General features: G+C 44.0%; 1 long non-coding RNA gene across 1 annotated transcript in view; it reads right to left on the bottom strand.

Moving 5' to 3' along the window:
- The window catches only part of LOC308480254, a 113,381-nt gene extending 90,583 nt beyond the window's left edge, over nucleotides 1–22,798 (bottom strand). Inside the window, exon 1 of the long non-coding RNA XR_013987955.1 lies at nucleotides 22,565–22,798. This is a non-coding gene — a long non-coding RNA (uncharacterized lncRNA). The remainder of the gene's footprint in view (nucleotides 1–22,564) is intronic.
- Nucleotides 22,799–24,980: the final 2,182 nt, after the last annotated feature.

Below are 24,980 nucleotides of genomic sequence, written 5' to 3'. Positions count from 1 at the left end.
CTGAAATGACTAACTGGAGAAGAGCCCAAGAGGAGATTTCTCCCACACAACTTGCCAGTGTGAAGTGCTTACAAGTAGCTATTTCCTCAGTCAGATTTGTACACTTGACCAACACAAACTACTAGAAAATTACAAAACCAGGAATGTAGATAATAATTGCAGACCTGTGGAAATGTATATGTCCAGAAGTGGGAAACCTGAATTAGTCCAGTGTTAATTTCATTTTTTTTTTTAAAGCAATTTATTAAGTTTTACAATAAAAATAAACATGATAAACAATGTAACATTGATCTTAACATATTTTCACATTTTCTTTGGACTTCCTCACATCTCCCGCTCCCATTTTCATCGTTAAAACATTTTGTCAGCAATTTATCATCTTATTTAAATTCTTATATCCCTTCTATATTTCCTAATCTTATAATTCTCAGAAGAAGCTAAATTTCACAGTCTTACTTATTTTCTTAAAAACTTCTAAATTTAGTGGTGCTCAGTTATTTTGATCTAGCATCTTATTTAACATTCACTCAAATTGCAATACTTTTGTAAATAGTTCTTAAATTTCTTCCAGTCCTCCTCAGTCCTCTCTTCTCCCAGGTCACGGATTCTGCCGGTCATTTCAGCCAGTTCCATGTAGTCTATCAGTTGTATCTGCCATTCTTCCAGTGTGGGTAGATCTTGAGTTTTCCAATGTTTTGCGAGAAGTATCCTTGCTGCTGTTGTTGCATACATAAAAAATGTCTGGTCCTTCTTTGCCACCCCTTGGCCGACAATACCCAAAAGGAAAGCCTCTGGTTTCTTAGTGAAGGTATATTTAAATACCTTTTTCAGTTCATTATAAATCATTTCCCAGAACGCCTTCACTTTAGGGCAAGTCCACCAGAGGTGGAAGAACGTTCCCTCGCACTCTTTGCATTTCCAACACTTATTATCAGACAGGTGGTAAATTTTAGCAAGTTTGACTGGGGTCATATACCATCTATAAATCATTTTCATTACATTTTCTTTCAGGGCGTTACATGCAGTAAATTTCAATCCATTACTCCACAACCTCTCCCAGTCCTCAAACATGATATTATGCCCAATATCCTGTGCCCACCTTATCATAGCCGATTTAACCGTTTCGTCTTGTGTATTCCATTTCAACAGCAAGTTATACATCCTTGAAAGTACCTTAATCTTTGGTTCTAACAATTCTGTTTCTAATTTCGATTTCTCCACCTGGAACCCTAGTTTCTTATCATTTTTAAAAACTTCTTTAATCTGAGCGTAATGTAACCAATCTCGCACTTTGTCTTTCATTTTCTCCAGACTCTGCAATTTCCAATTGTCTCCATCCTTTTCTAGTATTTCCCAATATTTTGGCCATTTAGCCTCCATATTGGGTCTTTTTCGGGCCTTGGCTTCCAAAGGTGAAAGCCACCTTGGTGTTTTATTTTCCAGCAAGTCTTTATATTTTGTCCAGACATTAAACAATGATTTTCTGACAATATGGTTCTTAAAGGCCTTATTTGCTTTAACCTTGTCATACCATAAATATGCATGCCATCCAAAGGTATTGTTGAACCCTTCCAAATCTAACACATCAGTGTCTTCAAGAAGTAGCCAGTCTTTTAGCCAGCAGAACGCTGCGGCTTCATAATACAACTTTAAGTCTGGCAGGGCAAAGCCCCCTCTTTGTTTTGCATCGGTTAATATCTTAAACTTAATTCTGGGCTTTTTGCCCTGCCAGACAAACTTAGAAATGTCTCTCTGCCACTTCTGAAAGCACTCCGTTTTGTCCAAAACCTGAAGTGTTTGAAATAAAAACAACATCCTTGGCAATACATTCATCTTGATAGCAGCAATTCGGCCTAACAAAGAAAGTTTCAATTTTGACCAACTATCTAAGTCTCTCTTAATTTCTGTCCAACATTTTTCATAATTGTCCTTAAATAGACTTAGATTTTTTGCTGTTATGTTTACCCCTAGGTATTTTACTTTTTTAACCACATTAAGTTCCGTCTCATTCTGAAACCGTTCTGACTCTGTATTAGTCAAGTTTTTCCCCAAAACCTTAGTTTTCTGTTTATTTAATTTAAATCCAGCCACCCGACCAAAGTCATTAATCAATTGTAATACTCTTTTCGTACTGGGCTCTGGCTTCTGCAAGGTCAAAACCAGGTCATCTGCGAAAGCTTTTAATTTATATTGTTTCTGACCGACCTGAATTCCTTCCACCAACCGATCCCTTCTAATCATGTTCAATAGCACTTCCAGAACCGAAATAAATAACAAAGGGGAGATAGGGCAACCTTGTCGTGTCCCTTTTTCAATTTTAAACTCTTCTGTAACCACATTATTAACTATCAGTTTAGCTTTCTGTTCTGAATATATCGCCTCAATCCCATTCTCAAAACCCCGTCCCACTCCCATCTCTTTCAAATTTCCCATCATAAATTTCCAGGAGATATTGTCAAAGGCCTTCTCCGCATCTATAAAAATTAAAACTGCTTTTGTATTTATGTCTGTTTGCAAAAGTTCCAAAATGTCAATAATGTTCCTTGTATTAGCAAACAGATGTCTTCCTGGGAGAAAGCCAGCCTGGTCCTTATGAATTACTTCATTTAAAACTTTCTTAAATCTATTTGCCAAAATGTCTGCAAATATTTTGTAATCCACATTTAAAAGAGAGATGGGACGGTAGTTCTTAAGTTGTGTCTTTTCAGCTTCCGACTTTGGTATTAATGTGATAAACGCTTCCTTCCACGACTCCGGTGCCCTCCTCCCCTCCATAATTTCATTGCTGACCTCCATCAAAGGTTGTATCAAATAGTCTTTCAATGTCTTATAGTACTTGGAGGTCAGCCCATCTGGTCCTGGAGATTTGCCAAGTTGCATGTTCTGGATAGCTTGTTCGATCTCCTGTCGTGTTATTTTAGAATTCAGGGTTGTCCTATTTTCTTGTGACAATTTAGATAGTCCGTTTTTTGCCAAAAATTGTTTAATCTCAACCTCATCTTGTGGCCCTTGGGTGTATAGTTTTTTGAAGTATCTCTGGAAACACTTTCTAATGTCCACTGGATTCTGGATGTTTTTTCCATCAACCTCTAAGTTTGTAACAGTATTTAATCTTTGTCTTCTCTTCAACTGCCAAGCTAGCAGTTTTCCACATTTATTCGCCGACTCAAACGTTTTTTGTTTCATTAATTTAACCTTCCATTCAATTTCCTGATTTATCAATTTAGAATATTGTGTTTGATAAAGTTTAATTTCTCTCAGAGTTGGCTGTGACTTCGAATTCACTCTTAATTTCTTCTCTAATTCTTTTATTTTATCCAAAATCTTATCTTTTTTCTCATTTTGTGTTCTTTTCTTCACTGCATTCTGTTGTATCAAGAATCCCCTCATTACAGCTTTGCTTGCGTCCCAGATTATTCTTTTTTCCACCATATTATTCATGTTTATCTCAAAATAGTCCTTCAAAACTTTTTGGGCCTTCTTGGTAATTTCCTGATCTCTAAACAAATTGTCATTCATCTTCCATCTGAAGGATCCAGTTGGTAATAGTGTCATATCCATCTTTACTGCATTATGGTCGGAGCAGGTCTTTGGGCAGATTTCCACTTTTCTGACCTTAGGCGCCAGGCCTCTAGAAATCCATATTTGGTCGATTCTTGTCCAGGTCAGTTGGGCTTCAGAAAAGAATGTTCCCTCTCTTCCTAGTGGGTTCTTTGTCCTCCAAATGTCAATCAAATCCATATTGTCAATCATTTCAAAAAAGGTTTTAGGTAGTCTGCCGTCTTTTGTAACATTTTGACTTTGTGACTTGTCCATGTTAGTTGATACGACCCCATTCATATCTCCCATCATTATGATGTTGTTGTAGTCTAGATAGTCCAGCATTGTCTCCTGCAGCTTCTTGTAAAATTCCGATTTCCCTTCATTAGGTGCATAAATTCCTAATATCAGCAGTTTCTCTCCTTGATATTGTATCTCAATAGCCAAAATTCTTCCATGTTCATCTTTAAACAGGAATTTAGGTGACAGGCTCTCTTTTGCATATATCACCACGCCTCTCTTCTTAACTTTGTCCGAAGATACAAATTCCTGACCCAATCTTTTATTTATTAACACTTTTCTGTGGAGCCTCGTCACATGTGTTTCTTGTAAACAAATAATGTCCAATTGTTCTTTTTTTAATATATGAAATATTTTCTTCCTTTTTTCCGGAATGTTACAACCATTAATATTCCAGCTTAACAGTTGCAGAGACATCCTGAACTATCTGGTTATTTTTCAAGGGGTGGTATCTTCTCAGGGTCTTCAGGTTCCACAGATGCTGATGTTGGTACTGGCGTTGCCTCAGGCCCAGAAGGTAGTTCAATTCTTTTTTGAAGGTCCTCTCCGTATGTAGACAGAAATTTGTCTCTCTCTTCAAGTGTTCTCACTTTGACCTTTCTCCCTCTAAAGGTAAAAGATAATCCTTGGGGAAATTCCCACCTGAATGGAATTGCGTTGCTCCTTAGTAGTTTAACAAGTTCAGAATAGGCGGCTCTAAGATCAAGCAGTAGTCTTGGGATATCTTTATAAATTTCAATTCTTCTATCCAACACCTCCAGTGATTTTACAAAGTGTAGTCCCAAAATCTTATCCCTTTCCTCCTTTGATCTCAATGTTATCAAACAGTCTCTGGGCCTCTCCTTCTTTATAAATCTTCCAAGTCTGAAAGCTGACACAATTTTAAAGTCCTTTTCTTCCAAGCCATAACAAGCTATGTGCCAATTCATTTTGCATTTTTTAAAATAATTGCTGTATATTGATAAATAACAGCCTAGTGATGATGGCAGCTGTGGGGGGGATAAGGAAAATATGTAGTGGTAGGTTTTGCAATATCACATTTTTTCGCCCAATAGGAAGGAAGCCTCATTTATCTCCAAGGAGTTACTTCCAAGTAAAACATACCCAAGCCAGCCAATTGTGGTTTATATTATACAGACACCACACCTGGGGAGTACATAAAAGAATGTGGACTTGGAGGAAAGAGTTTAAACAAACATACCCCAGTTCACAGTCAGGTTCTCCTTCTGCGTCTAGTGTCATGCTAGCAATAATCACTGCAAGATTCTCCCCCATTGCTCTAGAAATCCCCCTTCCACATCCCAGGTGGGGTTTCCAACATTTCTTCCTGTGATTGCTTAGCAACGGTAATTAAGTGATTGCAAGCACCTTTAGCAACAGCCCCTTCTCTGCATCTGCCTCTAATAAGCCTTAGAATGTCTCCACATTTTCCTTTTTAACTTTCTTTACAGATGTCCAATTGACTTACTTTTCTTAAAATGAAAGCTTAGGGTCCAGGGCCCATGCCATCTTGGGGCCTGATACAAATGTATCCCCTATCAGCAATATAGGCTGTGAATGGCCTTAACAAAAACCATGCAATAAAACTACAGGAAAATAAAATGCACTGCCTAATTACAGTAAGTAGAAAAATTGTTACAAGAAGGTGTGGTGGTGTTTAGTCGTTTAGCCATATCCAACTCTTTGGGACCCCATGGACCAGAGCACACCAGGCACTCCTGTCTTCCACTGCCTCCCACAGTTTGGTCAAACTTATGTTAGTAGCTTTGAGAACACTGTCCAACCATCTCGTCCTCTGTCGTCCCCTTCTCCTAGTTCCCTCAATCTTTCCCAGCATCAGGGTATTTTCCAGGGAGTCTTCAAAAAGTGCCTGAGTGAATAGATAGTTTTTTAATAGACACCAAAAGCACATTAATGTCCTGAACCCCTGGCCTACCTGGCAACAAGGCAATATGCCAAGTTCAAAATCTGAGGGTCAGTCCACACGAAGTCCAAAGATTAGGAAATGCAGTCCAAGTTTGAGGTCCAGCAATCAGGATAGAGTCAAGAGTCACACCTGAAGCACAGTCCTATAGAGCAGTGTTCCCCAACCTTGGGCCTCCAGCTGTTTTTGGACTACAACTCCCATCATCCCTTGCTAGCAAGACCAGTGGTCAAGGATGATGGGAATTGTAGTCCAAAAACAGCTGGAGGCCCAAGGTTGGGGAACACTGCTATAGAGGTCCAGGAACATCCAAGTCAAGGTCCATCAACATGGTAGTTGTACAATCGCAGCTCTGCTTCCCTTTTACAGTGGTACCTCGGGTCACAAACGCTTTGGGTTACAAACTCCACTAACCTGGAAGTAGTACCTCGGGTTGAGAATTTTGCCCCAGGATGAGAACGGAAATCATGTGCCGGCAGTGAAGCGGCATCGGGAAGCCCCATTAGTGAAAGCTCGCCTCAGGTTAATAACGGTTTCAGGTTAAGAACGGAGCTCTGGAACGAATTAGGTTCGTAACCCGAGGTACCACTATTTACTTTGCATGCTGATTGCAGCATCTGGGTTTGATGAGACATGTGACCTTCACCTGTTTCAAGCCTACTCCAGCTGAGGAATCACACACCTCCTCCCAGAGCTAGCGAGCCCCACCTGGCCAGCTAGAGAGCTGGGCTGTGGGCCCTTGCCTGCCTCAGCCTCCTAAAGTGCCCAAATACCTTAGAGCAGTGGTTCTCAACCTATGAGTCCCCAGATGCTGTTGGACTACAACTCCCATCATCCCTGAGCTCTGGCCTTGCTAGCTAGGGGTGATGGGAGATGTAGTCCCAAAACATCTGGGGACCCACAGGTTGAGAAAGACTGCCTTAGAGCCTGCTGTTTTGTGGAGACTGGGGCTCCTCTGGCTCTGGTGATGAGTCCTGCTACTCTGGTACCTGTGCACTGACCCCCACCCCATCCCCTCACCATCCTCCATCCCCCTGTGAGAACTTCCTTCCTCATCTCCTGCTTGCCATGGTGTGTCTGAGTCCCAGCTTCCCCCCTCACCAGGAACCTGTTCATCCTCCCCGTTGTCCTGCCAGTTCATGACAATTAAGTTAAGGACCTGTCCTATCTCAGCAGCGAGACTTTTCCACAAACTAGGTACCACCATGGAAAAGGCCTTTCTCCAAATTGCCCCAAGATGGTTCCTTGAGAAACTGAATTATCCTTTATATATCTAGGAGGTCACTGCATTCTGCAGGAAATTTTCTTTGTAAGATTCACACAATATCGGAAGCCTGCCTCACAGTACCTCAGAGCAAGGTTTTCAGTGTGGCTCCCCTGTTGTGTAGAAAAGTATTCCTGTCAAGATGTGAAAGGTCCCCATCTCCTGTACTTCCCAAAGAAAACCTGAAGACATTTTTGTTTTGACAAGTAGATGAAAAGGTCTCTCTGCCTTAGGTTTCATTTTGTGTTGTTGTTCAATCTATACTTTGTTGTTTTTGTACTTTTCTTAATGATATGTCTGTACATCTTCGGACAGACATCTCTTGGGACTTATATATGAAAAACAATTCACAAATTAATAAACATTGGTGCTGTTAATACTTTTTTTAATTTATTACCTGTCCTTCATCCTAAGGTCACAGAGTGAGTTTCAGCAACTTAAAATATGATACTAAAAACAGTTTCAAACACTTACAATGCAATCACAAAATGCCAGGTGAGTCCTGAAAATATGCATCTCAGCTGTCAAAGCCTAGGGGAGCATCTATTATAATTTCTATATGTTGTGACATGGCCAGTAATTCTTTTTTAAAAGAAACATATTTATGTGTATGTAAAGTCATTCTTTATTGTTTGTTAAGACAATATTCCCTCCCTCTTTCTGGAATGACAATTTCCTCATCTGTTTGCTTATTTTTTAAAGAGGCTTTCAAACTGTCCCCACCTCCGCTTACAGTGTAATTGAATACGTTGCAAATGTTTCATTTAGACTCAACTTGTGCTTTCTTTACTGGTTTAAAAATAGGAGCCTGCTTACAAGCTACTGAAGTTTAAAGGGGTTAGGTCACATCTGTTTACTACTTTGGGTTGTGTGTGTGTATCTGCAATCATAAATCACTGCTACCCAGCTGAATTTGGAGGAAGAAAATTCCCCAGGATCAGCATCCTGGTTTAGGAGGGTATACAACTCAGCAAGATTCTTAAGATCCAGCCTAGAAGAAAACGTATCATGCAACAATTTAGCTGTGAAATTTTAATGTAGTGCTGTTTATTGGCAAAAGTTGAGGTGAGTGAGTCACTATTGCTCCCCTTTCACAGCTGCTGAACTGTAGCTTAGCCCCCAACAAGATACTGAATACCACTCCAGCTATCTATTCACTGAGAAGAAAGAAAGAAAGAAAGAAAGAAAGAAAGAAAGAAAGAAAGAAAGAAAGAAAGAATTAAAATATAGGACTCTTTCCATAGATGAATATATTCCGTAGGAGTTTTGGAAAGACAACAAGAGGCTTTTTTCTTTTAATGTCTTTAAATATATTTATGACTATTACTGACAATATTTGACAGTTACTGTCTGCTTTCATGTAATGTCAGTCTTTCTGGGGCTCATAAATCTGCCCAATGCCAAGTGAATACAACAAGAAGTATAATGTGGTTCCTCCACCCAGCACTGCTGGCATTAAGTACATGACCTCCAATGTACATCACTTCTGCTGCTTGCCAAGAAAGTGCCATAAATTTCACTAAGTGGTTATGGTTTATTAGCAGTTAGTTACAAGCTGCAAAAATTGGAGTGCATAGCCTTTTAATGGTGCTGAGTGTGTGCCATGGCGAGGAGGGGGGGGGGGGTTAGATGTTTTTATTGTCTGCCAAAAAAACTGAGGACTAATTGATGATGATCAGTAGGTTACTGAGCTTTAACTCTACAAAGGTTTCACTGGGCCTGGACCACAGCAGTGATCTGAGTCCAAAATATGCTATGCCTTTGAGCTAGCCATCATCCATACTAGAAACATACCGCAACTGCAAAGACATTAGATGTTTCCAATATGTTGAGGGAAGGCCTAGCTGGTGGAGCTGCCACTGGGATTTGCCTGGCTGGCACTAACCCATGGCAGGGCCTTTTCAGTGATGGTCCCCTGGTTGTGTGTCCTCCTTAGTGAGGTGCACCTGTCAGTATCATCCTCAATTTTCAGGAGGAATCTGAAAGCATTCCTGTTTACCCAAGCATTTGGCATTACTGTTCCTGGCAATCATTGGGTAGGAGAATGTTTTTTAACTGTAACTACCTTTAGATTTTGTTTTGCTTTTGCTTTTCAATTGTGTATCTGTTTGCTGCCATGGGCTCCCTGGGAAGGATGGGGGGGATATAAATTCTAATAAGAGATAGGGGGCAGCCCTGTTCAGTGAGATTCCACTTTTTGTTTCTGTGTTCATCAAGACGAGCTAGAACACCCACACAGGGCTATCACAATAGGGGAACTACAAATACTTGATCGGTCCATTTATCAAACATTTTTTAATTGGACACATGCCCAAGTCCATAGTGAGGGTGTCTCTATTCCACTCACTTAGAAAGAGGAAGCAGTCCAATATCCAAAATTATACACAGCTTCTATTCATATGACATAGGAAACTTCTTCTTTGGCGATCACTCGTAGCCGAGTAAGATTGTCTTCCATAAACATGGTTTTCACAGTGAGTCCATAAGTGATTGTGGAGGCCAATTCTGGATCCACACATCCTTCCACAGTGGGGACATAGGTTTCCGGGCAGGAGTTAATCATGGTGCTAAGAAACGTGCTAAAAGGAAGCCAAACATGCCTTCCTCTTAGCGCGTTTCTCCCCTTTGTCCTGAGTTTGAGCATCTTCAAAGCCCATGACACCTTTGGTAAAGGCTGTTCTCCAACTGGAGCGCTCGCAGGCCAGTGTTTCCCAGTTGTCTGTGTTTATACTACACTTTTTAAAGACTTGTCTTGAGAGAGTCTTTAAACCTCTTTTGTTGACCCCTAGCATTACGCTTTTTAAATTCAGAATAGAGTAGTTGCTTTGGAAAATGATAATCAGGCATTCTCACAATTACCCTGATGGACCACACTGAGGGTTCAGCATCCTGCCTTCTACCCACGGCGGAGGAAGCCTCTCAGGCACCTGGGGTGGCGCGGCTGGGGCAGGGAGAACCGCCCATAGGAGCAGGGCGCATGGCGCCCATAAGGACAGGACGGGGTGCTCAGCGCCCATCGGGATGGGGTGCTTGGTGCCCATAGGGACAGGACGGTGTGGGCATGCGGCGCCCATAGGGTAAGGATGGAGCATGGGGTGTTTTGACATCTCAGGAGTTGGGGGGGGCTCAGGAGTCACGTGGGCAGGCAGTGTGCCGAATGTCACACCCTCCCCAAGGGATGACACCCCCCTCAAGGATGACACCAGCAAAGCGGCGCAGCTCCCCCATCCCCCAGGCTTCCTGCTTCGTTTTGACATCTCAGGAGTCAGGGGAGGCTTGGGAATCACACAGGCAGGATGACACCCAGGGCACACCACCCTCACTGCACCCTCTTTCTCCGCCACTGCCTTCTACACTGACCAACTGCATAATGACTGAGAGCCCACAACCAAGTACATAAAAGCTATTGTCCTCCAGCATCTGGCACTGTCTCTGATAGACAGGCAGCCCTACACTTTTTTTTCACTTCGAGTGCATCTCTAGGCTTCTGTTGGGATTCTGTTGCCTTCAGGCTAATCTAATTCAGCTTGTTTCTTTCCTGATAGCTGGCAGCATCGCCTTCGAGTAAGCTTCAGGGCAACTGCAAGAAGTAGGAGGGAAAAACATTTGAGGACTAGAGGTCTGCTAGGAGAAAAGCAAATGGGCTTTAAATAATCTTTAGCAGTGGAAACTTTTTAGTCCTCTCCCACTTTCCAGCCAGGGAGATTTATGTGACCCCCTTGGCTGTCGGCAACCTTATGTCATCAGTAGTTTATGGTCTGGACTCCACTCCCAAACTGTTTGCTGTGGGGGAGGATCAGAGGTATTCCAGCTATTACGTAGGAGAAAATATGGGCTCCAGGCACCAGGAAACTCGCAACTGTGTGGGTTGACCTTGGAATCCATCTAAATAAGGCTGCTTTGTTGGAACTAAATATTATTGTTATCTCTCTTGATAAGAGAACTTTCATCGCAGGCGATCTGTTCACAGCGTCAGCCGCAAGCACACTCAATATGGCATGCGGGCCTCCCAGTAGCAAAGGGCAAGTGTTGGAGGGTATGGAGTTATCTGACCCCCCCCCCAGCTGACTGAAGGCAATACTGTATAGGGAAAGGTTTTTTAAAAAATGTTTAATGTTTTATTATGTTTTTGTATGTGTTGGAAGCTGCCCAGAATGGCTGGGGCAACTCAGGAAGATGTGTGGGGTATAAATAGTAAAAACATCATTATGGAATAAAGGTAAAGGTAAAGGGACCCCGACCATTAGGTCCAGTCGTGGCCAACTCTGGAGTTGCGGCCCTTATCTCACTTTACTGGCTAAGGGAGCCGGCGTACAGCTTCCGGGTCATGTGGCCAGCATGACTAAGCCGCTTCTGGAGAACCAGAGCAGCGCACGGAAATGCCATTTACCTTCCCGCCAGAGTGGTACCTACTTATCTACTTGCACTTTGACGTGCTTTCGAACTGCTAGGTTGGCAGGAGCAGGGACCGAGCAACGGGAGGGACGTCCCTATTTTCAACAGTGAAATGTTGGAGAGTATGAGCTTGCCATTTCATCAGCAGTAATTGGACTAGGGTTCAGGAATGCAGTGGGATGATGTCGTGATCCTGGAGTCCAGCAGTGATTGGGATGCAGGGCTCAAGGCCCCAGTGTGTGTTACCAGCTGGTGGGCCAGGCCAGGTTCAGAGCTCTGGGCCTGCTGCTTGAGGCTGGTAGGCCACTGGCTGCGAGGCTGTCAGTCAGGAGTCTATGGAACAACCTCCCAAAGCAACTGGGTCTGTAGAGCCACAGCCAGGACCCTCCCAGGTGTCTTCCACAGCATCTCACAGGTTCAGTGCTGCATGGAGCGCACCAGCCATGGGGCTGTGGAGTCTAGGAGCTGTGCTCACTGTCAAGCCAAAGGGCTGGCCCTTTAAGAGCCTGAGAGAGGTAGGCTGAAGACAGAGTTTGCTTTTGACCTCAGTTAAAGCCAGTTGTGCACTTGCTGCCTTTACAGGGCCAGAACAGGAGAGAAGAGACAATAACCAGGGATGGGGAACTTCTGGTCTGCAAGCCAGTCTTGGCCTACAAATCCATTTCTGTCCAAACCACTTGTCAATCCACTGGTGTCTCTGGGTGATGCCAGCTGAAGGGTGGGGACGGGCTTCAGTGTTCTGGGGGGAATGTTCTGGCTCTGCACCCAGAAGGCTTGCTGTAATCATGACTCAGTTGGAAGATCATGAGATCTTAGAGTTGTGGGTTCGAGCCCCACATAGGGCAAAAGATTCCTGCATTGCAGGCTGTTGGACTAAAAGTGTGTCTTGCTCAACAGTGGAAATCAATGGATGCAGAATGAATTATTAAAAAAGCTAACAAAACTGACCTGTTACCCAAGAGGTCAGTATAACTCACAAAATGACGCATTTTAGGAAAATGGTCTCTGTTCATTAATTTTTTGAATGAGAAATTTCAGGATAACCGCCCAAAGAATGTGCTTCCCCTCTGTGTTTAACTGCATATTGAATGTATCTTCATTTTCGATGTCTATAAATATTTGTTCTAGTGCATTTACTGATATGAATGTGTGTGTCAGGGTATCAACTCTGTATCGGTTCTTACTGGGAGGGCTCAAAGCAAATCTTTGAGTTTTGCTAACCAAAGCTCAGTGCGATGTTCAGCAGTAGTAGCTTAGATGAAAATCTGTTGTTGGGTTTATGTGTGCAGCTCTCTCAAACGGTTGCTGCTTATAATTAACTGTTGCTTGTGTTGTGCATTTGGGGTTGTTAAACTGTACACCAGACCCCATCTACTCCCTGGATCCAGCATGTGTTAAAAGCTAATCAAGCCTTCTAATTCTCGGATTAGCCAAGCTAGCTTCCTGGTGAGGTGATGGGGTGATTAAGGGGCTTGTTGTAAGATGGCAAATGGGTGGGCCCTCGACAGACAAAGCCAGTTTAGGGCAGAGGTGGCAGTGAAGTGGGTGAAACGTAAAGCAACAAACTGGAAGAAGAGAGGCAGAACGATGTTTGATGTCTGCTTGACTCCAAGGCTGTGGCTATGAGGGAAACAAGAACCTCTTGGGGTGTTGATGCTGTGAACCCCTCCATTGTAGGATCAGGTTGTATATCTGTGTAAAGAAACCATAAAGACACCACATTCTCTCTCTTTTATATATATAATTTGTATTACATTTTCTGTTTTACAATTTCAATACAGTGGTACCTCGGGTTACGTACGCTTCAGGTTACATACACTTCAGGTTACAGACTCCGCTAACCCAGAAATAGTACCTCGGGTTAAGAACTTTGTTTCAGGATGAGAACAGAAATCGTGCTCCAGCAGCACGGCAGCAGCAGGAGGCCCCATTAGCTAAAGTGGTACTTCAGGTTAAGAACAGTTTCAGGTTAAGAACAGACCTCCGGAACGAATTAAGTACTTAACCCGAGGTACCACTGTATTCATTTAGACAACCTTAAAATATCAGTGACTTCCCTTCTTCTCTTTCCATGGTTCATTTTGCACAACATAAATCCCCGCATATTTTATATAAACTAAACCATTCAGTATTCCATTGTTACTTCCATCAAAACTTATTTACACTGTTGAATTTATCTTAATGCTGCCAATGTTTTCAAGTGTACATATATCCCCTATATATTCAATAAACATTTTCTTTAAATGAGTGTTCTTCTTGTTCTCGTATTCTGTAAGTTAGATCCTCAAGCTGTGCATATTCCAACAGTTTAAGTCAGGGGTCAGCAACCTAAGGCCTATGAGCCACAAGCGGCCCATGGGGGTCATTTAACTGGCCCACAAGCCACCCATGAACCAAGCCGCCTGCTCAGCGAGTCCCCACACGCTGCGCTAAACCAGCACAGCGCACGGGGACTTGCTTCCACGGCGCTGGAAATCACATCTGTGCATGCACAGACGCTGAAAATCGTGTCTGCGCAGATGCCAGAAATTGCGGGCGCATGTGCGCAATCCAGCCCACGTAGGGATCTCCACTGGAGTAAACCAGCCCGGGCGAGGTAAACCTTGTTGACCCCTGGTTTAAATTGCCATTCTTCTTTGGTTGGGACCTCGCTTGTTTTCCATTTTTGGGCTAATAAAACCTGGGCCACCATAGTGGTGTAGATGAATAACCTTATCTGACGCCTGGGAATTTCCGTCTGAATTATCCCCAACAAAAAGGACTCTGGGTTTTTTTTTGGGGGGGGGGAGGTGCTTTTAAACATTTTTTTCAATTCATTATAAATCATTTCCCAATACTCTTTTACCCTTTTACAAGTCCACCACATAAGAAAGAACATGCCCTCGACCTCATTGCATCTCCAGCACTTATCCGATTCAGTCTTATACATCTTAGCAAGTCTATCTCAACCTGCTAAGACACCACATTCTCCACTGTGCCTCATTCTCAAAGGAAACATGAACCCAGGGTAGGTGCCCAGAACCCCTGGAATCTCACACTGCTCAGAGATTGGGGTGGTGTCTCAGAATACAATTTTCAGAGATCTTCCAATATACAGTGGTACCTCTGGTTACATATGCTTCAGGTTACATACGCTTCAGGTTACAGACTCTGCTAACCCAGAAATAGTGCTTCAGGTTAAGAACTTTGCTTCAGGATGAGAACAGAAATCGTGCTCCGGCGGCGCGGCAGCAGCAGGAGGCCCCATTAGCTAAAGGGGTGCTTCAGGTTAAGAACAGTTTCAGGTTAAGAATGGACCTCCGGAATGAATTAAGTACTTAACCCAAGGTACCACTGTATTTTTATTATTCTCTCTGTCTCCACTCCCACCCTGGAGAACAGTGACTGCGCTGGCCCTGAATCCCTGGCATACCCAGGCAGGTGTGGAAAGGACTCCCTGCCTGAAAACATTGGAGAGCGGCTGCCGGTCAAGTACTGTGTATGATACTGAGCTATATGGACCAATGGGTCTGACTCAGGCAACTTCCTATGTCACTAGATCATCATTTTTAATGTTAAAAAGCCCAGTTTTCTGGGCTGCACTGGGGTAGCTGAAGTGCCACTCCCCACATTTGATCCTATTGTTTGAAACTGACATGACCCACCTTGTCTGGGTTCAGCTGAGGATATTGTTTTGATGAAGGTAGTGAATGTTTTCATGGCAGAACTGTATATTACAACAGATGCATAGCTGGCTGCTGAAAACAGTTTCTCTGCCCACAATCTCGAGTAAGTGTAATCATGTGACATCATTGCACTTTGCATTTTCCTGGCCCTGGAATGGCAACACACTTTGCTGTCACATATTGCATTTTCACCTATTAGATGCTCCCGGAGAAGACTGAGACTCAGCGCATGGACCTTTCAGTGGTATTAAAGTAAACAGAATTCCCATTTAAGCTGGAGTGTTAAATGGAAGGAAGGAGGCGTACAAGTACTCTGTTTGTTTCAATGTGCAATTTCTTGAGTTCAAGTGAGGTTATTTTGCTCTTTTTTTTTTTTAAGGACATTGGAAAAAGTTTGCTGTTCTTGCCTCCCTGACTTGAGATATTTCTGGACTCTGTTCCCCTCCCCTCATCCTCTTTCTGATTGATTGATGTTACATTCTGAGTTTCATGAGTTTTGTATAGCCATCTTCTGGCTCTATCTAGTGGTGAATGCATGCATCAACTGGTCTATTGAAGAGCTCCTATTCCTTTCCCAAAGTAACACTCTGCACTACTCCTCTGAATAGTGAACAGTTCCAGAGATGCAGGTTTGGTTTCCTCTGGAAGGAGGCAACTGGAGTTGCCTTGGTGTCCTTGTGAAACTTGCATTCAGCGCCGGATCAGGGCGCTGAGCCAAGGGGTGCACCTGCTGAATGTATGCTTGTTGTGTTGCTGCACAAAAGGTTGGCCAGGAAATATATCAGCTGTCTCCAGTTTCATGAGCACAGATTGCAAACCTTCGTGCCACCCTCACACAACCAATGGTTTGTGTGGTTGTGCTAAATGCTCATCTTAAAAGTACTCAGATAGCCATGGCTTCACGATAAGGAAAACAGGAACTGGGGTTGCTTCAGCCAACTCCCTATGTTACGAAGTTGCTGACTTGCTCCAGATTTTCATAGCTCAAACTTACCAGCAGGTGGTGCGTTTACTCTGTGTTTAAGCTAAAGAAGCCGACCTGCTTTTCAAAATCTGTCTTTAAAAAAAACGGCGTGCAAGAGAGCAAGAGAGTGTGAAGAATCCTTTCAGAGTACTTCACATGCATTACCTCAACAGATTCCTGTGAAACATTTGGTTCACACCTTCATATTTGTTCACGACAACACCTAAGAGCACATACACTAGATCTGCTTGTATTACTTTATTTGTTTTGCCTCTCTTCTTATTTGTTTTCCCTTTTCTTCTGTTATGATTGGCTCCTTCTCAGCGGCACCCACCTTGGGGCAAGGGCCTGTCCTTTGGGCCTGTGACCCTCATAAAAGCACCATGTTCACAGGCCAGAAAATCACAGAGTTGGGAGTGGCACCTTATTCTACAGGCAAAGGTCAGTGACATCACCACTCCTTAAGCAGCAAACCAGAAAACTAGTATGATTTTCTGGAGCCCAATGGCTTGTGCTGACTGGAGAACTATTTACACATATCTGATATTGCAAACTATCTGATTCACAGTAGATTGTATGTCCAACCCTCCTGAACTCCATGCCTGAGCATTGAACAGAGGTCTCTCTAATTGCTCAAGAATGTTCTGCCAGCATCTTTGAGGTGCAGAGTACACCCATCCCTAGTTTATGGGTGTGGTACCCACCTGTCTTGAGCATCATGCAACACAGACTTCGCATGCCTTGATTGATCTAGCCATGTGCTGGAGCATGCCAGAGCGTGCTGGATGTTGTAATCAGCAGGCTATTACACAGCTCTTGGCTATGTGCGCTCTGTGTGGGGCTACCTTTGAAGGTGACTTGGAAACTGCAATTAATCCAGAATGTGGCAGCTAGACTGGTGACTGGGAGTGGCCGATACCATATAACACCAGTCCTGAGAAACCTACATTGGCTCTCAGTACATTCCCGAGCACAATTCAAAGTGTTGGTGCTGACCTTTAAAGCCCTAAACCAGGCATAGGCAAACTCAGCCCTCCAGATGTTTTGAGACTACAATTCCAATCATCCCTGACCACTGGTCCTGTTAGCTAGGGATCATGGGAGTTGTAGGCCAAAAACATCTGGAGGGCCGAGTTTGCCTATGCCTGCTCTAAACGGCCCTGATCCTGTATACCTGAAGGAGCATCTCCACCCCCATCAGTTCACTGAGGTCCAGCACTGAGGGCCTTCTGGCGGTTCCCTCACTGCAAGAAATGAGGCTACAGGGAACCAGGCAGAGGGCCTTCTCAGTAGTGGACCCTGTGGAACGCTCTCCCATCAAATATCAAGGAAATAAGCAACTACCTTACTTTTAAACGACATCTGAAGGCAGCCCTGTTTAGGAAAATTTTTTAATGTTTATTGCTGTATTATGTTTTTAATATTTTGTTGGGAGCTGCCCAGAGTGGCTGGGGAAACCCAGCCAGATGGGCGGGGTATAAATTATTATTATTATTATTATTATTATTATTATTATTATTATTATTAAACTCTAAAGGAGCCATAGCTCCTTGGTACTCTCCCTGCTTCTGGTATCTACCACACTTGCTCATCTGCTATGGAGAGCTGGTATGACTCATGGGTGTTGAATGGAACAAGTGGGAGAAGCAAGGGCTGCAAAGATTGTAGAAGGCAATGTCTGGGTTGTTTGGGGGAAAGTTGCAGCTCAGTGTTAGAGCATCTGTTCTCAGGTTCCGTCCCCAGCATCTCCAAATAGGCCTGGGAGAGACTCTCTGCCAGCCAGTGTGGACAATTGTATTTCCAGGGAATGGCCAGCAGGGGGCGCTCCTGCTTTCTTAGTTAATTTCTGTTTGTAAACTGTGAATTTTGGTTAACTATGTCCTCTGGCTGTCAGTCAAGGAAAACCGGTATAAAAATAAAAATGAACTAGCCATGAACTGGCAGATTGCCAAACTTTGGCTCGTCCTCAGAGCTGACAGCATGAACTTTTGCAGACTCACAGGACAGTGGAAGGAGGAGAGCTGGCATGAAGCCTCACAGAACTGTATATAATTCCAGAAGCTTTACGAGATCTCAGCCATGGGCTTTCCGAGAGCGCCTGGCACCATCTAACTACTCTATGTGGGGAACTGTTGGCTGCTACCAGGATCTCCAGCAGCTGATTCAATGGGATGCTTTGCCTCATAACTGTATCTTTGCCTATCATTGCTTTGTATTATAAGTCTATGTTGGCACCTTCTGCTTCTTGATGGTCTGTTGCCCTCCATTTAATTGGGATCCGAAAGAACTTGAAACTGCTTGGTTTGTTGCTGTTTTTTGCCCCTGGCCAGGACAATTATTGAGCTAGCATCACAGTAATAGAGAGCTAGATGGACCAACAGTCTGACTTGGTACAGTGGTACCTGGGGTTACATACGCTTCAGGTTACATACGCTTCAGGTTACAGACTCCGCTAACCCAGAAATAGTGCTTCAGGTTAAGAACTTTGCTTCAGGATGAGAACAGAAATCGTGCTCCGGCGGCACGGCAGCAGCAGGAGGCCCCATTAGCTAAAGTGGTGCTTCAGGTTAAGAACAGTTTCAGGTTAAGAACAGACCTCCGGAACGAATTAAGTACTTAACCCGAGGTACCAATGTATAATGCTTTGGGAGATGATATACAAAAAGGCACAGGGCTGCTTTGCTATTTAGAAGAGAGTGTCTTCAGCACAGGTGCACCTACATGGCATCTGCCAAAATGTCTTCCACAGGCCACACAGTCATTAGAGGTATACCCGTGCCCTGGCTTTATTTAGAAACATAGGAGGCTGTCTTATACTGAGTTGGCATCCATCAGTCTCAGGAGACGTTGTGTCCCTTTTCACCTTGCCAAGGCACACCCTCCTGACACACAATATGGAACACCCACCCAACTCAACCACATCTAGGGATGGGGGGGAAATTAAGACTCAGTTCCCTTTAAAGATGGACTTACCTGATTTACACTAATAACACATCATTCATCTTAGAGCTTTGCTTCCAGATTAGTCTCTGTACGAAAGGAGTGGCTCTGGTGGTATTCATAAGGTTGAGGAAATAGTTCGCCTTTTCTGCTACTAAACAAAGTTTGATGGAAGTTCACCCAACCATGCAACGTGTTTTCATTACAGTAACACTTAATAAACAACACGCCGTGTTTTCTCCTCTTTGGGTGCAAACAAGTATTGTAGTGATCAGAATAGTTTGTTGCTAGGAGTAGTGCTAGTGTCAGCAACACAGAAGTTGGAGAGGTCCTCTTTTATGAAAGAGGTTTGTTTGCTTATTCTATATATGAGAGACTGGTAAACATGCATCTCTCTCTCTAAAAAAAGCCTTTTGCTGCTACTGGAAAAACCATACTGATACTATGCATGTCCAGTAACAGCTTTGACATTTTAACAGGTGGAACTATTTGCATCATTTAAATACACAGAGAGGCCATATCTAGAGGTTGTATGTGCTCTTTCCTTTCTTCTGTTGTTCTGAATTTGACTTATATCCTGAGACATTTCTTCCCCTTCAGGTGGTGCGATGGGTCAGTGTGTCTGGTTGTTAACCAGAAGATTGGTGGTTTAAGCCCAACCAGGGATAGCTGTGGACAGGATTTCTGCATTGCAGAGGGTTGGACTAGATCAGTGTTTCCCAACCTTGGGCCTCCAGCTGTTTTTGGACTACAACTCCCACCATCCCTAGCTAGCAAGACCAGTCAGGGATGATGGGAATTGTAGTTCAAAAACAGCTGGAGGCCCAAGGTTGGGAAACACTGGACTAGATGACCCTTCTGGTCCCTTCCAAATCTATGATTCTGTTCCGAAACAAATTTGCACTAAAATTCTGGTGCATTGGCATGAACACTGTGAAAATAAATAAATCATGCACTGATGTGGAAATGTGGATAACTGAAGATTGGGGAAAAGAGAAAGTGAGAGAACCCAAAACTGAGATTCCCCCATCTCTCTGCGCATCACACCCAGATTCTATCTTATATCTAGCTGTGCCCCAATGGTTTCTGCTCTCTGCCCAGCACTCAGTAGAGACAGGTAAATTGATAAACAGCTTTCTATTTACAAGTAGGTAGCCGTGTTGGTCTGCCGTAGTCAAAACAAAACAAAATTAAATTAAATTAAAAAATTCCTTCCAGTAGCACCTTAGAGACCAATTAAGTTACTTATTGGTATGAGCTTTCATGTGCATGCACACTCTACTGTCTACAATTAAAGAAACTCACTGCATGATGTTTGACAGAAGAGGGGAACAAGGAGTGTCTCCATCCCCATCGTTCAGCCTGGACACTGAGATCCAGTGCCAAGGGCCTTCTGGCAGTTCCCTCACTGCGAGAAGTGAGGTTACAGGGAACCAGACAGAGGGCCTTCTTGGTAGTGGCACCCGCCCTGTGGAATGCCCTCCCTTCAGATGTGAAGGAAATAAGCAGCTATCCTGACATCTGAAGGCAGTCCTGTTTAGGGAAGTTTTTAATATTTAATGCTGCATTGTTTTTAACACTCGATTGGGAGCCACCCAGAGTGGCTGGGGAAACTCAGCCAGATGGGCGGGGTATAAATAATAAATTATTATTAATATTATATATTATTATAATGTCAGAGGTTGAGCCCAGGTACTTTGGAATGAAAAGAATGTGCTCTGCTACTGAGAATACCAAACTCAATATCTACACTCTACCATGCTCAATACCAATATGCTCACTAGCATTTGTGCAGATTTGTAGTGTGGGCAGGGGATGAAAGTTTTTCTTATGCCAGGGCCCAAGGCTTTGGGTTTATTTGTCTTTTTTAAATGCAAGTTTCTAGCCCTTAGTGCCCTACAAGGTATGCTTTTGAATGTGGGGGGAAATTTTATTTTATTTTATTTTATTTTGCTATTCTCCAGAGTCACAGTGGAGCTCAACACGATTTCAAGTAGAAAGAGCACACGCCTTTCAAGGCTCTGCAAAACTCATGAACTCTCCCTTGAATCAGAATAAATTATGCAAGTATGAAAATGTTTGCAAATTTGCATAATTTAGATTTACTGTGTTACCATGAAGCAACTTCAGAAACAGGGTTGGGGAACCTGTGGCCCTCCAGATATCCCTGCGTTCCAACTCCCATTGACCCCAGCCAGTATGCTCAGTGCTGCGGGATGATCACAGCTGCAGTCCAACATTGTAGAGACAGCCACAGGCTCCCCACTCTACCCCTGTTCTAAAAAAAGTAATGAGTGACAAAGACCTATTTGATCAAACTAGGTAGACGTAGGCATCTTATCTCAAATGCTGTAGCTCATTGGCACAGCATCGCCAGGCAGGGCTGAGAAGACATGGACTGCTTCGGTGCTGTGCATTATTAGATAATAATTGGCTGAATTCTGCATAATTAGCAGAGTCAGCCAGCTCTGTGACTAGAAGCACACAATCTCTGGTGGAGATATCCTGGCTAACAAAAAGAGGATTATGGCTATTGAGACATGTTGTTGTTGTTGTTGTTTAGTCGTTTAGTCGTGTCCGACTCTTTGTGACCCCACGGACCAGAGCACGCCAGGCACTCCTGTCTTCCACTGCCTCCCACAGTTTGGTCAAACTCATGTTTGTAGCTTCAAGAACACTGTCCAACCATCTCGTCCTCTGTCGTCCCCTTCTCCTTGTGCCTTCCATCTTTCCCAACATCAGGGACTTTTCCAGGGAGTCTTCTCTTCTCATCAGGTGGCCAAAGTACTGGAGCCTCAGCTTCACGATCTGTCCTTTCAGTGAGCACTCAGGGCTAATTTCCTTAAGAATGGATGCGTTTGATCTTCTTGCAGTCCATGGGACTCTCAAGAGTCTCCTCCAGCACCATAATTCAAAAGCATCAATTCTTCAGCGATCAGCCTTCTTTATGGTCCAGCTCTCACTTCTCATTGAGTCATAGGTATTGAAAAAGCTGTATCCTGCTTTAGCTGCAGTGTGATGCTTCTCTCGGTGATCCCATGGATAACCGGATTAAATGCTTAATTCAATCAAAGCGAGAGGGCTGAAGTTGAGTAGATTAGTTTACAGGAGAGGCACTCAAGAACCTGCAGTAAACCAGCCACAGGTCAGTGTGTGTCTCAAATGGGGCAGTGGATTTACAAACCCAAGAAAGCCACTGTTTTGCCATCCATTTCCCAAATGGCTGGCTTAGGAAAGACAGTTTCTGTTGAACAAAGAATGTAAATGAAACTTCTGTTGGCAACACAGTTATGGCCATTCCTGGATCAGGATAGCTTGACCGTGCATGGGTAGTCCTATGGCTGAATTACTGTAATGAACTGTATGTGGGGCTATCTTTGAGGCTGGTCCAGAGGCTGCAGCTAGTGGGTTGCCTTTGGGTGCAAACTACTCCCAGCATATAGCACCCTGCTTAGGGTGTTTCCACAAGCTGCCAATCTGCTACTGCACCAAGTTCAAGGAGTTGACATTAACATATAAGGCCCTATACAATTCAGGAGCTATAGATTGTCTTATCCTTAATACATTGGTACCTCAGGTTACATATGCTTCAGGTTACATACGCTTCAGGTTACAGACTCCGCTAACCCAGAAATAGTGCTTCAGGTTAAGAAATTTGCTTCAGGATAAGAACAGAAATTGTGCTCCGGCGGCGCAGCAGCAGCAGGAGGCCCCATTAGCTAAAGTGGTGCTTCAGGTTAAGAACAGTTTCAGGTTAAGAACAGACCTCCGGAACGAATTAAGTACTTAACCTGAGGTACCACTGTATACCCAGTGGATCGCTCCAGTCTGTGGAAGAGTTTCTCGCCAAAGTTCCAAATATTGCAGAAGCCCGCTCTGCAGTAACTCAGAGCAGTGTTCTTAATATGACTGCCCCTGTTCTGTTGAATAGCATTCCTGCCACATCTTGTCCAGATCTCTTGGAAGTTTTTAATGACTGATGTTTTAATGTATTTTTTAATCTTTTGTTGGAAGCCGCCCAGAGTGGCTGGGGAAACCCAGCCAGATGGGCGGGGTATAAATTATTATGATTATGATTATCCCATAATCCCTAATGACTAATTGTGCTTACTGAGGTTAATGGAAGTTGGAGTCCAACAGCACCTGGAAGGTCAAAGTTTCCATCTCCATCACAACTGCACTGCACTGGCTGGACCTGACTTCTGCAAAGCCATGCTGTTCATCTGCATAGCTTAGCCTTCCTTAGCCTGCTGCACGCCAGCTCTCATCAGCCTCAGCCGGCAAGGCCAATGATCAGGTTTGATGGGAGTTGTAGTCCAGCAACAGAAGGGGGCATAGGCACCAACTCTATGGAGCTGAGGACAACGCAGCCTACCCACCCCCCAAATATGTGGTGACAGGACTGAGCCCCCTCTCAAAAAAAATATTGAGGGCCTCACAGCCTTCTCCTGACACATGTAACTGTTAGGATATTTCCGTTCCACCTTAAAAGGGAGCAGGCTTTGTGAGTCACAGAGTCTGCGTATTTCCTGTTCACAGGAAGTTTCTGTTTGTTTCTGCTTTCATTTTCTCTCTGTGCCTGAGACATCAACACAGGCAGTCATGTTTTTCTTTTTTCTGACCAACGCTGAATAAACTTGTAAATATGCTCTCCTGAGTGCACCTTTTGCTGTACGTATCTGCTGACAGAGCGTGCACGAGCTCTGGAATGTGGCAAGCTATTTCTGGGGCTCCTGTCGCTAATTGACTGATACTGCGTTTCTATGAGAGATCAATGGATCGTCTGGAGACGGCGTGGGGGCTTCATGGCACATGTCCCCCTGGCAGTATCCCAACAACAGGTTATGGGCCCAGATTCACGGCACTTACAGGAGAGTAAGACTGAGAAAGAGACTGTGAAGGTATGTGCAGAAAAGTAAGACTTTTCGATGCCGCGGAAGAGTCTTTGACGTCCGGCATCGGCGTTGGGGCATGATGGACTTTGTCTCCCTGGCAGTATCCCAACAGTAACATCACACATGTGACATCATGCGCAAGCAATGAGGACCCCCCCTCCGTGTTGGATGGAGGGCTTCAGGCTAGGGAAGTTTGGTCTAGAAGAAGAAGAAGAAGAAGAAGAAGAAGAAGAAGAAGAAGAAGAAGAAGAAGAAGAAGAAGAAGGAGAGAGGAGGAGGGAGGAGGAGGAGGAGGAGGAGGAGGAAGAGTTTGGATGTCTGAAGGAGTCTCAAAGCGGCTAACATTCTCCTTTCCCTTCCTCCCCCACAACAAACACTCTGTGAGGTGAGTGGGGCTGAGAGACTTCAGAGAAGTGTGACTAGCCCAAGGTCACCCAGCAGCTGCATGTGGAGGAGCGGAAACGCGAACCTGGTTCCCCAGATTACGAGTCTACCGCTCTTAACCACTACACCACACTGACTCAGTAATATAGCAGTGTCTCTTCACCAAGGCATCTGAGCTGGGGGGCCTCCCCTCCTTCCTGAAACCTGTTTGCTGTAAATCCTGGCAACTGAACCTGAGTCCTATGTGTTCTTTCCTTGAACTATGGCTCTCTCTTCTCTCTGAACTTACTTCCTTTGCCCCTGGCTGACTCGGAGCAGCGGGAAGACATATATCAAAATGTCTCCCAAGAATGGAACGGTCTCTTCCTTTGGCAGAAGCAAAAGACTTCCCTCAGCAGCTATCCGAGGTCATTCACCTGTGAGACAAGCCGGGCTCAGCAACTTTTCATTAAGCCTGGGCAGATAACAACCTGTGCAACAGGGAAAACAGACAGAATACTTTTCAGATCTGTCTCAACAGCATTTCAATCTCTCCTTGGCCTCTCGGAGGCAGTCCGGATATACCTGTTTGCTGGAGATCCTTTTGCATACAAAACCGCCACCCCTATCCGCATCAAGTGAATAGCCTTGATGAAAAGCTGTGTGGCTGTTGATACAGGAGGAAAGAATGTGGACAGTGGCACTTCCGTAATGTTAACACAGGTAAATG

The sequence above is a fragment of the Podarcis pityusensis genome (genome assembly GCF_964106645.2).
Source record: "Podarcis pityusensis genome assembly, chromosome: 6".
Classification (NCBI taxonomy): Eukaryota; Metazoa; Chordata; class Lepidosauria; order Squamata; family Lacertidae; genus Podarcis; species Podarcis pityusensis.
Note: the sequence above shows the minus strand (reverse complement) of the source record. Positions and strands in the feature narration are given on the sequence as shown.